The following is a 14,896-nucleotide window of genomic DNA, read 5'->3' as shown; positions in this document are numbered from 1 at the left end:
CCACATGTCAACTTCCGCTTACCCGCAGGACTTAAATCGGGAAATATGTCCTGATCGACTCTCCAATTAAAGGGTTAGAAATTCCCCTTTTTCCTCACCAGCTCTAAGGCGTCAGCGTGAGGAGACGGGAATTAGATAAGCCGATATATCAAAGTGGATTCACCTAGGTTTGTTCACTGTCTTCTTATCATGAGGCCAATCCGTTTCCATCCACCTATCAATCCTGAGTGAGTAACCACACACACAGAGCCCAGGAATGATAATCTGAACACCTCACTTAAATTGGCAGCTCCACTTTTCTAAGTTGTTTGCATTTGTTATTGACCTAGTCATTTAATAATCCTTGTTAGAATCATACGGATTTGTTACATATCAAGCTGGAGTATTTGACTTTATTAATACAGATGGAGACACTCATTAGATGTTATCCGAGTGCACTTACCTTTTTCCAAATGTCCGTTGCCGTCGTGTCCTCCTCAAAGAGGGGAAAAAATAATATTGATGCGGACTTATAAAATGTCCAAAAAGAATAAAATAAAATCAAAGACAAATAATAAGGTCTTATAAAACGACCTTGGACTTATAGAACGTCCAAAAATAAAAATAAAATCAAAGACAAATAATAAGGTCTTATAAAACGACCTCGGACTTATAAAAATGTCCAAAAGGAATAAAATAAAAGTTAAAACAAACAAATAAACTAATTAAATCACAATTAGTTTTTCAATCATTTTATCTGGTCTTATAAAATGACCTCGGACTTATAAAAATGTCCAAAAGGAATAAAATAAAAGTTAAAACAAACAAATAAACTAATTAAATCACAATTAGTTTTCAATCATTTTATTTGGTCTTATAAAATGACCTCGGACTTATAAAACGTCCAAAAATAAAAATAAAATCAAAGACAAATAATAAGGTCTTATAAAACGACCTCGGACTTATAAAAATGTCCAAAAGGAATAAAATAAAAGTTAAAACAAACAAATAAACTAATTAAATCACAATTAGTTTTTCAATCATTTTATTTGGTCTTATAAAATGACCTCGGACTTATAAAACGTCCAAAAAGAATAAAACCAAAACTAAATAAAATAAAGACTGACAAAACAATAAAATGATTGACTCAAAAATTGTCTTTTAACATTTTTATTGTCAATAATAAAATAACCAATATAAGTCATAAAAATCACATTTAATGATAAAACCTTAAATCAATAAAAATAAAATAAAATAAAAAACAGGAGATCAAGAATAATAGAACCTTTTACAGAAGCTTTCTAAGATTGATCATTTCTCGGAAAAGCTTAAGACCTGATTCACAATAAGATGTTTTTGGCTAAAAATAATTTAAAGATATGAGAGTGTATTAAATGGCCCCCACCCCTAACTCGCGATTAGTCATTCATATCTTCCTATTATACATCATTATTGATAAAAGTTTTGTACTTTACCCAATCAGTGAAGAATATTCCATTCACGGCTAAAGAGTCCAAGTTCCTTCGTAAAAAAATCTTAAAATCCAACAGCAGTAAATCCATCTTCAGAAATACACTCCATCCAGACCAGATCGCAGGAAAAAGGGCGGCGATCCCAGCTGGTGACGACTTTTTATCACTTTGGGTCATATCACTGATTTCTTCCGGTGAGTGTCCTTCCGCATCTCCTCATATCAATGCGCACTTGTTGAGACTCATTCTCAGTAATTTTCCACAGACGAGTCATGAAGATGAGTCATAAATTCTTTACAATTGAGTCATGGATACACAACGTTGAATGACAATATGAGTCATACATACTTTACAAATGTGTCATAAACATATGTCAAAGGTCTTCATCTCTATTCGACAATGATAAACGTTAAAATAAATAACATCATAGATATATTAATTAAGCAAGCATGAATAACATATATATACATGACATGTTAATCCCAAATTCTCTCAGGGAACTTAACAGGTTAATTCCAGTTCTTGTTTCACATCTTGTATATCATTGTTGAATCAAACAATACATACAGATAATCTTTTCAATGCAGTTACAGCAATATTATCAGCGATAAAAGACAGTATCGCTTGTAAATAAAAGAAAAGAAAAGAAAAGAAAGACAGCAAAACTTCATAGTTGGGCTCAATGTGCTGTAAACATTGATCCAAAATTCAGGTTAACAATTGTCGAATATAGATTGTGTTGTGTGTATTATTACTTAATTCAGGATATCATTTATCTATTTATCTACACCTATGGCCTTATAAGGAATGTATGTCCGTTTGTTGAGTGGGTGGCTTAGTTGTACAGGTTTGGCGGCATCTGGTGGTTATTTTGAGGAACTACACCCAGAGGCCAAAGAATAATTCTCAGTCCTACAGACACCTATTGGTCTCTAACTAAGAATTGAGTCTAGCCAATTAATTTGTTATCTCATTTTACATGATATGGCGTTTCATCTGACCCTACTCAATCCACTCAATTCAACAATATATATTGTGGGTGGGCGGGTGGGGGTGGGGGGTGCTGGGGGACGGGCGTGCCACCTACACCCGCCGGGTTGGGTGAGGCCCCGCTGGTCGCTCCTCTTACTCACTTCACTAGTTTTGCACTATACACTTTGTAAATATACACATAGGGCACACAACACATTTCTTGGTGGGGTGGGGAAGGGTGGAAACACCGTCTTCACCCTTCAACTCCCCTCCAATTTTAATGCACTTCATGTCCAAGGGGAGGGGTGAGTTGGGGCGGGGAGCCATCAGAGGGGATGGACTGCAGTGCCTGGCAGCGCTGTGGTCCCCCCCATCTGTGTCCCCGCCCCACCACTTTGTCTCTCCTTTTTTTTTGGGGGGGGGGGGGATGCGGGTGTGTCAGTGTAGGGGAAATTTTTTCCCTCTGCTCCGACTCACCTTCTCCCAATTTTAATGCACCACACGCACACACTTGTATATACACTGGGTGGGGCCACATTCACGGTGTAAGGGTAGAGCTCGCTAGTCGGCGAGCTGGCGGACTCAGTAACAGGGTTAGGTGTCACTAGTACGCTGGCGTGACGACCGGGGCCTCTCCCCACCGGACTCGGTGTTCTGGTGCTCCGCCTTTTCCCCCGGTGCTTCCTCCTCTGATTCCCCCCTCCCGCCGCTGTGCTACTCTCGCACGGCTGGAGGTGGGGTGGGCACGTTTTCCCTCTCTGCGCTGCTGCCCGGTGCCGGTTTCCGGGGGTGGGAGGGGCTCGCGGGGGGCCGGGTTCGCGGGGGGGTTGGCGGTCGTCGGGGGGGGGGGGGGGGGGGGGGCTTGTTTGGGGGGGTGGAGGTATGGGTGGGTGGGGGGTTGGGTGTTGGGGGTCGGGGTGTGTTCGGGGGTTTGGGGGCCGGGGGTGGTGGGGCCTGGGTCGTGGTGGGTGGCGGGTTTGGGTGGGGTGCGGGGGGGTCGTGGGGGGGTGGGGGCTGGGGGGGCCCGCTGGGCCTCGTTCTGCGGCCTTGGGCTCGGGGGTGTGGGCCGGGGCTGGGGCGGGGGGTGTTCCGGGCGTCTGGGTCGGCTCGCCGACCGGTGTCCGCTCGGGTGGCTTGGGGGTGGCCTTGGTGCTGCCGCGGCCTGGGGATTTCGGGGGGGTGCGGTGCTCGCTTTGCTGGACCGCGGTTGACGGCTTTCTTTCTTTGGTGGTGGTCCTTATGCATGCCAGATCCGTCGCACCAGCATCTACTGAAACTCAACAGAAGTAGCCTCTCCCTCCCACAGCCCCTTGAATCAGTGGGTGCTGGTGTCTGTGGATCTCACTTTGCTTTATCTATCCTTCCCTCTGACGAGTAACACGGGCTGAGGGCTGAGCGGATGTCACCGAAAGTTAAAATATAGATGATGTCACTAACATGTATAATGTGAACCTGTGCCATGTATTAACAAATGAATGCAACGATGCAATGATTGTTTGAGATAATCGCTATGTCACACAAATCTGGTATGTCACACAACACTGGTCTGAAATGTCTTTGGTGTGGTTGTCAACTTCATTAGCGTTTAAACATGCCCCATAATTGGTAAATATACTTGCAGCCAGCATAAAACACATATATACATATCCATTTACGGTAACACAATTGCACACACTTTGCACACACAACACGCTCAAATGTCAAAGCACATACTTAAATGGAGTGCGGGAGTAAAGGCCTTTTGACATGTTGCCATGAGATTGCAAGAAACGTGGTTTTGACATAACATGTATTTTATTTGAGTGTGGTTTGAGTTTTATGTGCATATTAATCAGTATTGGTGTGGTGTGAGCAAAAGACTTTGAAGGGATTTTATTCACAAAGAGGAAGTACGGTTTATTTTAAAGACGTGAAGGTTTTATCAGCATAAAGAATGAGGCCTTGTCAACAAATTTGTATTGCAAAACTGTTAAGGTCGCGTTTTTTGAGAGGAACTGAAACAGCGGGTGTAAGCACTAGGCTCGGGGAATTTAGCAGTTCGAATCTGGTACAAACCGGCTAGAATAGACTCCCACCCAATCTGGGCTTAGTCATGCTATAGTCAGCAATCCGAGGTTATAACTTGTTTGGGGGAAACGAAACTGGGCGCGCAAAAAAGGAGCGAAGCTCTCTCCCCCGGCCAAGGGAGACATTTTTCGTCTCTGTGCCCCATTTACCCCTATATGCTAAATGAGGAAGTGATTCTAACAAGCGAAATAAGAGTAAATTGTGGTAGACACATTGCCTTATTGGGCTATTAGAAAATAATAAGTACCCTTGTTTTGATCAGTTTTGATCAAATTAAACAGCCGGGATAGTAAATGGTAAACTTCCTCAATTGCTTCCTTTTTGCTCCTAGTTTAGCTCAAAGATAATTAGGCCCAGGTGGTTCATCACAGAGTAATTACCTGTCTCGACCACCCAGCAAAGGAATAATTCTTTTTCAAAGCTTTTGCCCTTCTTTTTGGTTTTTGATTTTTCTTTTCTTTTTCTTTTCTTTCTTTCTTGTTTCTTCAATTGACGATCTGGAGTAAGGAGCAACAAATTGTGAGTACATGTGATTCTGTTTGGGTTGAATTTATGATGTGAATCATCACCTTTTGTCATTGATCAGCATATATACATTATTGTACAAATTCTGCTTTGCTATTGGTTTGAACACTGATCAAGTAATAAATCAAGAAAGACAAGATGTGGTTTAGAGTTTTTATGTGTGTGGTCACATTAATCATTGATTTCTTGAACCCTACCTTCACTTTTCTACTTTAACCTGTTTCTCTCGCTATCTGAGTCATACTTAGGGATACCTTGTTAAATAGATAACAGTTTCATCTACATGTTGGCCGCGTTCCAAAATTCCTGTAAGGTTATTTCGGCTTAAATGAACAAATAGAACAAGCCCTTGTGATTCTAACAAGAATAGCCAACCCCTATTTAGGTCATTCTAAGTGCAATCGATCATATGAAAAGGAGCCGCTGTAAAAAGAGTGTGATTAGATTTATATCCTTAAATCATTAAAGGTTACTCGTTAAGGTTGTAGTCTAAAGGAAGTCGGGGCTGACATTCTAAAACTAGGGCGGTGAGAACCTAAACGAATCCTTTTCGACGCCAGCTTGAAGCACCCCCGTCACCTCCGTAAATCCCGTGTTACTACGGTTGGAGCCAAAGGGGGGTCTTAACCCTTTGTAACGGAGAGTTGGCCAGGTAAGCGGGATCAGACACTTCCCAGGTGCATCATGACTTGGGATCGGGTGACTATAATGCACCTTCAACAACCTCTCCCACAACCAAGGGAGCGTATTGTTGATCCAGTGTTCATAGTCAACGATCAAAACTCTTTTAACAGTTTGTGCCTTATTAAACAAACTACTTGTCATGTACGTGGTCGATGAAGGACCACGCACATGATAATTTAACTCACAGGAATCCATAACATTCCAATAACAGGGTTTTAACTTTTTCTGAGCTAAAGCACACTCATTCTGTCGCTGATTCAGTGTGGCTGTGCTCCTCTTACCTCTAAGAGGGGATTTCCTTTTGCTGGGCTCCAGGAACCTGGCTCTCGTCCAACGTCTCGAGTCGAGAGGGGAACGAACACTTCCCGTGGTAGTTGCTCTGACAGATTCTGGGCTCACTCCGCAGCTGTAATCAATGCAACTAAAGCATGGCTCCCACGAGGGCCTAAACTCTGTACAAAACCTTTGTCTCTCTTGTGCTGGTGTAATGATATCTCGCTGCCGACTAGGATCCGAATATTCCCAATATCCTGTCGCGTTGAGTTCCGGGATTGGTCGGCATTTATGATTAGAATACCAGGATGGTGTTTGACCTTTAATTTGGATCCAATTAGTTCTGACTTCTCTTTGTTCAAGCTTTCTTAGTCCTATTAAAGAAAGTAACAGCTTAATGGGATCAGCTCCACGATAAATTGTGAAGAAGAAATGTCAGGTTCATCAATACTGACACTTATATAATAATTTTACACAGACACAAAAAGGAGAGAAAGACACCGTAATACCTTTTAACACGCTAGCGAGGAGAGCAGAGGAGAACTGTGCCATACAGTTCAAACCTATGCTTCTAAAACAGTCCCTCTGCCCCCTCTCTTTTTATTTGAATCATCTGGCACACAAAATGAAAATAGGGAGGGGAAGCGAAAGAGATACTGATTATCTTCTCCATCCAGGTTCTTCTTTGACGTTCGATCATGACTTTGCAGAAACTCAATAAACATCACGTTTCATGCAAGGGCACTTTCGATTGCCAACGGATGCATAATTTCCAGATCTTCAAGAGCAGTTTTGCTCTCGCTAAAAACACTATATTTAATATGAATGATTATGAAAACTTAGCAAATGTATGATAAAACAATATAGTTAAATCAATCAAATCATCTTCTGCAAATCACACTTGTTAGATAATTATTCTTAATTCAACAATTATTCTATCATTCCCCCCTTTTTATCCTACATTTGCTACCACAAAGAATATCATTAGAAAGACCTCCCAATGGCTTTACCCCAATAAATCATAAATTCTTCAGCAAAGAGAAAAATCAACACCGCCGAACACACATTCGCATAGACAAAAATATTATTGTAAATAAAAATTGGCTCAGAAAACGGGTCAATACGAGGATAGAGGGTCGTCACCAGTGTTGGCCAGGTCATCCAGCAAGCCCGTGTTAACCCGAGATTCATCCTGTCTCACCAACAAAGGGAATAAGTCATTGAATTTAGAATTTGTAGGGGTTATAGCGGCGGAGATAAGGCGGCTGAGGAGAAGGCGAATGCAGGGGATCATACAACAACCACTAAATGGCAAGAACAACAACTGAGGCGGCAATGGAATCCAGAATAGTGAAACCCAGATTTTTGTACTCGCCAAACATGCTATCCCATCACTCAGCACAGGCAGAGGTGTCCACACCTGAGTGCTCCTTCATCTTGTGGTTCAAGGTGCGCAGGCCATCTATGGCCTTCGAAAGAGCGCCCTCCGTGGCGGTATTTTTGGCACGTAAGTGCAGCAATGGCTGCCAAACATAGCACAGACACCACCTTTTTCAGCAAGGAGCATATCGACCGCAGTGCGGTTCTGGAACGCCATGAGTGAGGTAGCAGCCAATTGTTCTCGAATTGCAATAAAGCCAGTCTCAGTGTAATTTCCCCGTTTTTGAACATTGTAGTGGATGTAGTTGATCCGACCGCCATTCTCATTGGGTATTATCCAATTAAGAATGGACTCCCACCCTGCTGCAATCTAGTCAACCAACTCATACTCATCCGGTACTCCCCGTGGCACGCCAATGGAGTCAATGTAGGTCAGATTCCCGTCCTCCCAGGCAAGCAAGCGCCTCCTGGAACGTTGGAAACGTGACCCCAGCCCTCCAGCGGTTTGGAAGAGCAAGTCTCCCCCACCAGGTTGAAGGCCAGACTCCAGGTTCGTCACAGCCAATCGGATGTCTCGGTCTGTAGCTGGAAAAACAGACACGGGTAAGAGGAGTGACACAAGCGCAGCCACATGGACCAGTCTGATAAGAGGGTGCAAAGTTTTTGAAAAATAACCAGTCGTATAACTTGATCGGTCTCTACTGGTCTCAGCAAGCAGTGTTGACAATTTAAATCTCGCCAATATATACCAAACATACCCCTTGCCATGACTATAAGCACTATACCCATGCTCTTCTTCAACCTTAACAGATCTGGTCTCGGTTAGCAAGATATCAGACCATAGAAATATAAGAATAATAGTAGCACAGCCGGAAGACTGAGACTGACTGGACTGGGAGTCCGTAATTGATCAAGGATGCAGGAAGAGGAAAAATTTTTTGTTACTGGGCAATTTATCTGTCCGCATTGGTCCGGGTTTAGCGAGTGTCACCTTTTTATGGTGATGGTAATTTTTTTGTTTTGTATTTATTTATTTATTTATTTTTAACCTTAGCTTTTCGGAAGTTCTCTATTAGATCGACTAGCTACGCTATATGCCTGTATAGCAGTGGTGTACTAGTTTCTTCATTCGGCCCCCCCCCTCGGAAATGTAAACCATCAACTGTGACATAAGAATCAGCCCGATATAAAGCAGACACAACACTGCAGAAATCGTTACCATTATAATGACATAACACGCAGCGGCACATTTCAGACACTTACGACACGTCATTGTCAGCTGAGATACTCCTACAATGGTTCAGGCGTCTTGTAAATTCTTCACTGGCCCTCAGGTATTTTCAGACACTAAAAATCTGCACCCACCTTTATGCCAGACTTGGCTCACCGTCCCCCCTGAGTTTCTCAGATGAGATGACCTTTTTACAATGTGTGAGATGTATCTAAGTCTTTCTTTCTGCGATCTTGACAGCTGTTGGTGTAGTCATCAGCACTTGATGCCAATGCTTCCTCTTTATGGCTCGCACCAGGACCCAATCTCCAGGCGTAGTCAGCTCTTCCTGTGAGGGGGAAGCAAAAACTCCCCCTGGCATTTCTAAATCTTTAGCGCATATACTCTACCAAAGTAGCCTCATCGTCTTAACTACCACTGTGTAGTAAATATTTACAGTTTATACGGTCTCCCAAAAAGAGTTTCAAATGGAGTTAGACCTGCCGCGCTAGTTATATTAACATACAGTTTTACTAAGTCTATACATTGAGTCCACGGCTGTTTTGTTTCCTCCATAAATGTCTATAGGTGGTTTTTTAATTGTTCCGTTCATTCGTTCTACAAAGTCCACGCTCTGTGGGTAAGCTCAATGGTGTTTTAAATTAACATGGAACATTTTGCCAATCTTTTCAATAATTGTATTCACAAAATGTGTTCCATTGTCACTATAAATAGCTTCTGGAATGCCATATCGCGGTATTATATCTTTACATAATGCCTTGGACATGCTAGCCATCATGTCTGGTGAATAAATTGTGGGGCTTTCACAATACCCCTGTGGTAGTCGCGTGTACGTATATTTCTTTCCCTCGAATGTAAAAGCAAACCAAAATTGGCTGTCTTTCGCCACGGGAACTGAGAAAAACGCATTACTGATATCTACTACTGTGAAGAAAGAAGCATCCGATCGCAAATTGTTTAGCAACGTGTGCGGATCAGGAACACAGGGTGCCCGCTGTATTACGGCGGAATTTACTGCCTGTAAGTCCTGAACCATACGCCACCCAGTAGAAGGCAAGGCCTTCCTTACTGGACAAATAGGAGTGTTACATGGAGAGTCGTTACACTCTACTAACACTCCTGCCTTTGACAACTCCCGGACTACTGGTCTAATACCTTCAAGCGCATCTGTTTTTAACGGATATTGTCGCACACAGGGTCTGTGCTCGGATTTAGGCCTTACCTGAACCGGTAGTGTCCCTCTTATGAGGCCCACATCAGCTGGTCCTTTTGACCATAATTTTTTCGGGGACCTCTTTTATCAGGGCTTCATCACTTTCAGTAAGGCTTAGCATGACCTCTATTTGTAATGATCAGTGGTCATGCATTCCCGCATACAATTGTATTGACCAGTTAACCCGTCTTCTATATAAATTAGCTTCCTCACTGTAGTCTAACTCTGCATCCACATTTTCCCAATCAGAAATTAATTTTGCTTTTTGTATGAACCTCCCCATATCTTTCCACTCCTGCCCCTTTTCTTTACACAGTGAAATATGAGGGGGAGTATTTTGCTTGCAGAGCAGTTTCGCTTCCTTATCTAACTCGACACTCGCCGCCGCCACTGCCTCCCCATCAGAGTACAAATAGTCAACATTAACGCATGTAGGAGAAAGCAGGGCCAATTTTTTCCAATACTGCGAATCGGGGCCCGGTGTGGTTTTGTACCACATTGTTACATGTAGCCGATCTGGTCTCATTTTGTCCTCCGGTCTCTTAAGCATACCGCTTGCCTTGAATAACAATTGCTCCCCCTCGGCCTCCCCAAGATCATATGTGTAGATCAAATAATTTATTTTTAGTTTGTCCTGAGGTGACCGGAGGTATGCAGTCGTTGCCGCTGAAAAGTCCCCCCGCCTCCTCACTTCTATGTTGCCTTTATCTGTGGGCACCAGGCCAAGCCCCAATCTCAATAGCCCGTCTCTCCCCAACAAATTTACAGGGCAATTTGGGGACATCACGATTGACAATTTGCATGTCTCCCCCAGGGGGTCTCTAATACAAACTGGGGCAGTTAGCGGATCGAGAGAAAGCCTTCCGTCCGCTGACCTAGTCAATACATTTTCGCCGGACAATTTAGCGCCTGGTATACTTTGATTACATACTGTTCTACACGCCCCAGTGTCACAAAGGAATTTCATCCTTTTCCCATTTGCTTTGGAGAATTCAAATGGTAATGGACCTCTCGCCCTGTTGACCCGCGAAGGCCCTTCCTCTCCATCGCCTGCCGATGAGGAGGGTGATGCAGTAAAAGAAGGCGGAGGAAGGAAATTTCTGGAGATGACGAGGAGTTACATAACTGCCTCTTCCTTTTCGCCCTCCCCCTTTCCCTTCAACTCCACTTGTCTAGCTTTATCGCCACTTCGCTTTTCTATCATAAACATCCAAAATTCGGTATCGTCATACCCATCATTTTACATTTTCTTCTTATTTAATTTTCACATGTTTTTAATTCCATTTTGTAACTCGAGTATTTTTATTGTATTAAGCTGGCCAGCAAAATTATACTTGTTTATCCATTTATTGAGATATTTTATTTTATCAGGACATTGACTTCCCACAAATTTCCAATTCTTACATGCTAGCTTTTGTTTAAGAAGGAGAGGGGTGTTCTAGTCATGCAGTAGCATTCCCCCTTGCCTTCGGGCAGTTTCTCCGAATATGACCAGTGTTGCCACACCGCCAACAAACTATCTGTTTTTTCTCAGTCCGACTATTGTCATTGGAACTCCCACCTGCCTGCCTTGTTAGTTTTTGCTTCGGATCCTTTATTGAAACTGAGCCTACCAGAGAGTGAGAGAAACTAACAGAATTCTCTGGGCATGGTTGATGTTGTTTATCTGTACTTCTCGGCAATGGCAAGAGTCAGGGCAGCCAGGAACGTATCCATGCAGACATGGACCTCTGGGGTGAAATCCACGGGGAACAGCATGGCCATCACCACAAGCATGCAGTGGGACAGAATCTTGAAGTTGGCAGGGTCCACTCTCAAAGTGAAAGCGTGCAGCTCGCTGAGGTTCAGCAGTCCACCTTTCAGGTCATCGATTTTGCCCACAGCTTCGGTGACGCCGCCCATGATCACCTTGCCGTGCTTCTTGACCGGAGCGGAGTTGAGGCTCAAGTCCTTCCAGTGGGAGAAGTAGGTCTTGGTCTGGGGGTACACGAAGATCATCCTGGACAGAGCTTCGCTCCCGATCAGGTCTACCTTTGCGGAGGCCACCTTCCAGAAGGCCTTGACGGTTTCTTTGTCCTTGGTGGTGAGACTCATCTTGGTGCTTTTGCTGAAACTTGAAAAGGCTGGTCGGGGGGGCAAATGACTCCAAGGACCCGAGGTCATCTCTCTCATCCTCAGGTGGCGCCCTCGGGCCGGTGTCCCCTTCATCCTCACTTTCTTCTTCTTCGCCGGATGAAGATGAAATTGGCGGAGCCATCACCTCAGCGTCTCTGTTTGTTTTCTTCAACGCTTTCCTACCCATGACTTCTTTGGTAACAGGGGTCGGAGTGGGGCCTGCTGGCGCTCAAGCAGGATCTGCAACTTCCTCATTGCCTGTCTCAGTCACTGTTCCTCAGCAACAGCAAAACACGGCACAGCCTGTGTTAATAACACAGGCCCCAAATGATTTGGCTACGTTGGATGATCAGGAGAAAAACATGCGAGCATTTAAGGCCTTGAAGGCCATGGTTCGAGTTAAAGACCCAAAAGAAACAGTGAAAGAGTATTTATATGCAACTTGGCCCATGATCAAAGACGCCCCAGGAGGGGAAATAGCCAAAAAGATGTGGTTGCAATTAGTGATTTCCGACCCAGTAATGTCCCACGAAACCGCACAAGGAGTTTATGAACGATGGGTTGATGAAGACGAAGAAGACGAAGAGACATATGTAACCCGGGCCAAAGAACAACTCAAGAGGGGAGTCACCTTGATGAATGTGTGGTACAAGTTGAAGCAGATTATAACACCAAACAGGTACGTCAAAGTCCTGAGGATGCTTGTAGCTGATAAAGCAAACCAAGCTATGTTTGTGAAGATGGGACCGGAGAGTTCAGTCTTGAGGATTGAAGAATCTATCAGACAATGGGACAGGTTGACAAAGCATTATAATGAGAGAAGGAAAGAGGTTAACAACCGGCGTGAGGGCGACCAGCTGCGTCAATCTACCCCGAAGACACCCCAGCCTGTCCAGCAAAGAGAAAACTATAGCCAGCAGCCTCGGAGAGCTGCTTATGCTGGTCCGCAACCACGCGCACACGAGGGGGAGACATATTCGTTGCCCCGGCAACAGCAGGGAGCTGTGCCGGGCCCAAGGCCTCAGAGGGCCGCATACAGCAAGCAACAAGCTTCTAAAAACACATATGTGAAACCAAATAATGATGGACGGGACCCGCAAAATGATCCGACCAAGAAAAGGAATCCTGGAGCATATGTGTCGAGAGAAGAATATGGGAAGATGACCACGGAACAGAGAAAGGCCCTGCAAGAGGCGCGCAAAGCTGCTGCGGCCTCCCAGGGGCCTGAGCAATGAGCCCGAAACAGGCGCGAGTCACCATTGAAGGCGTCTACCGAAGGGGAGATAATCTCTACAGAAATGTGGGAAAAATCCCCTACCTGGTGGACACGGGAGCAGAGGTGTCCATGACTCGCAAAGCCTTAAGACAACAGGGACACCTGGATGTGATAGTAGCTGATGGAACAACAACCAAAATGCCTTTTGGCACATGGAGAGGAATTATATGGGTTATGGGACCATATAATTTATTGACTTTATGTGATGCTGAAGACATGGGAAAACCGAAGAACAAGCGCCGGTCTGCAAAGAAGAGACTGAGTAGATTACAAGCTAAATTGGTCCGTGTAGGCCCGACCAAAGTAACACCAAGCAGAGAGTGGTATAAACCGGTGGATGTGCCAGCTGTCAAAATCCAACAAGTAAAAGACAGCAACCTGTCTCCTGGAGGAAAGGAAAGGCTGGCCGGAATCCTGGACAAAGCTTCCATTGCTCATTTCAAAAATGACTGCGGAGACCTGGGAACGAATCACGTGCATGCCATCGCGGGTGGGGTCCATCCCCCGGTAAGACAATACCCACTCAATCCAGGGGCGGTAGCCGAAATGGACATGATCGTGAAAGAGTTGCTGGAGTTAGAAATCATCAGAGAGGAACTTAATCCGATTACGAACAGCCCAATTCAGGCAGTCAAGAAACCAGAAACTGCTGGAGGCGGCTGGAGGCCGGTAATCAATTTCAAAGCCCTCAATCGAAGAACAATAGCTAACAAGGCAAGTCTAATCAACCCCCAAGCATCCTTGAAGACATTAAGGGTTAGAAAATACAAGTCCTGCATTGATTTGGCAAATGGATTTTTCTCATTGAGAATTACGAAGGCCTCGCAAGGAAAAACTGCATTTACACACAAAGGGAGGGCATACGTGTGGCAAAGACTGCCACAAGGGTATAAAAACTCCCCCAATGTATTCCAGTCAGCAGTCTTACAAGTACTAGAGGGACTGGAAGTCACGGTGTATATTGACGATATTTTTATTGCCAGTGACACCGAGGAAGAGCACCTAGACATGCTACAAGCGGTGATCGAGAGAGTTTCAGCTGCAGGACTCAAACTCAACCTCAAAAAATGTCAACTGGGCCGCTTCCAGGTAGATTATTTGGGCTTCCAGGTTGATGAAAACTTGGGACTGTCAGATGGGTATCGACAGAAGATTGAACAGATTCTGCCGCCAACCACTGAGAATGAGCTCCAGAAAATTCTTGGATTGTGCAACTACGTGCGAGACCACGTCCCACATTATCAAAGACATGCAAGGCCGCTGTACGCGCGGCTCCGGAAAGATCCAGATGGGACAAAGACTAAGAATTGGGTATGGTCAGCAACAGATCAAGCCAATTTGGTAAAATTAAGGGAAGCTGTAAAGAATGCTGTACGCCTGGAACCCAGGAGCCTGACCACGCGGTTGGTCGCTGAAATACACTGTGATGACGATGATGCCATGTTAACCGTCAGCAACGAGAAGGCAGGTATGGTGGCATTGTGGACTTACACCTTGACCAGTGTGGAAAAAAAGTTTCCCCAAGAAGAGAAGGAACTTGCAGTTCTGGCCAAGTATTGGGGGCCGTTGAAGGACCTGGCACAAGGACAAGGTATTAAAGTCATCACACAAAGTCAAGTACATCGCTTTTTGCGAAAAGCCACACTTGAAAGTACAAAAGCCACTAATGTCAGGTGGGGAAGATGGGAGGACATATTGCTTGATCCCTA

At 44.5% G+C, this 14,896-nt stretch overlaps 1 pseudogene; it reads right to left on the bottom strand.

Moving 5' to 3' along the window:
• Positions 1-11,373: 11,373 nt before the first annotated feature.
• On the bottom strand, positions 11,374-11,912 carry LOC144019555 (hemoglobin subunit alpha-1 pseudogene; annotated as a pseudogene).
• Between the last annotated feature and the right edge of the window lie 2,984 nt (positions 11,913-14,896).

Source organism: Festucalex cinctus, chromosome 5 (genome assembly GCF_051991245.1).
Source record: "Festucalex cinctus isolate MCC-2025b chromosome 5, RoL_Fcin_1.0, whole genome shotgun sequence".
NCBI classification, from domain to species: Eukaryota; Metazoa; Chordata; class Actinopteri; order Syngnathiformes; family Syngnathidae; genus Festucalex; species Festucalex cinctus.
This window is presented reverse-complemented; position numbering and strand designations above follow the sequence as displayed.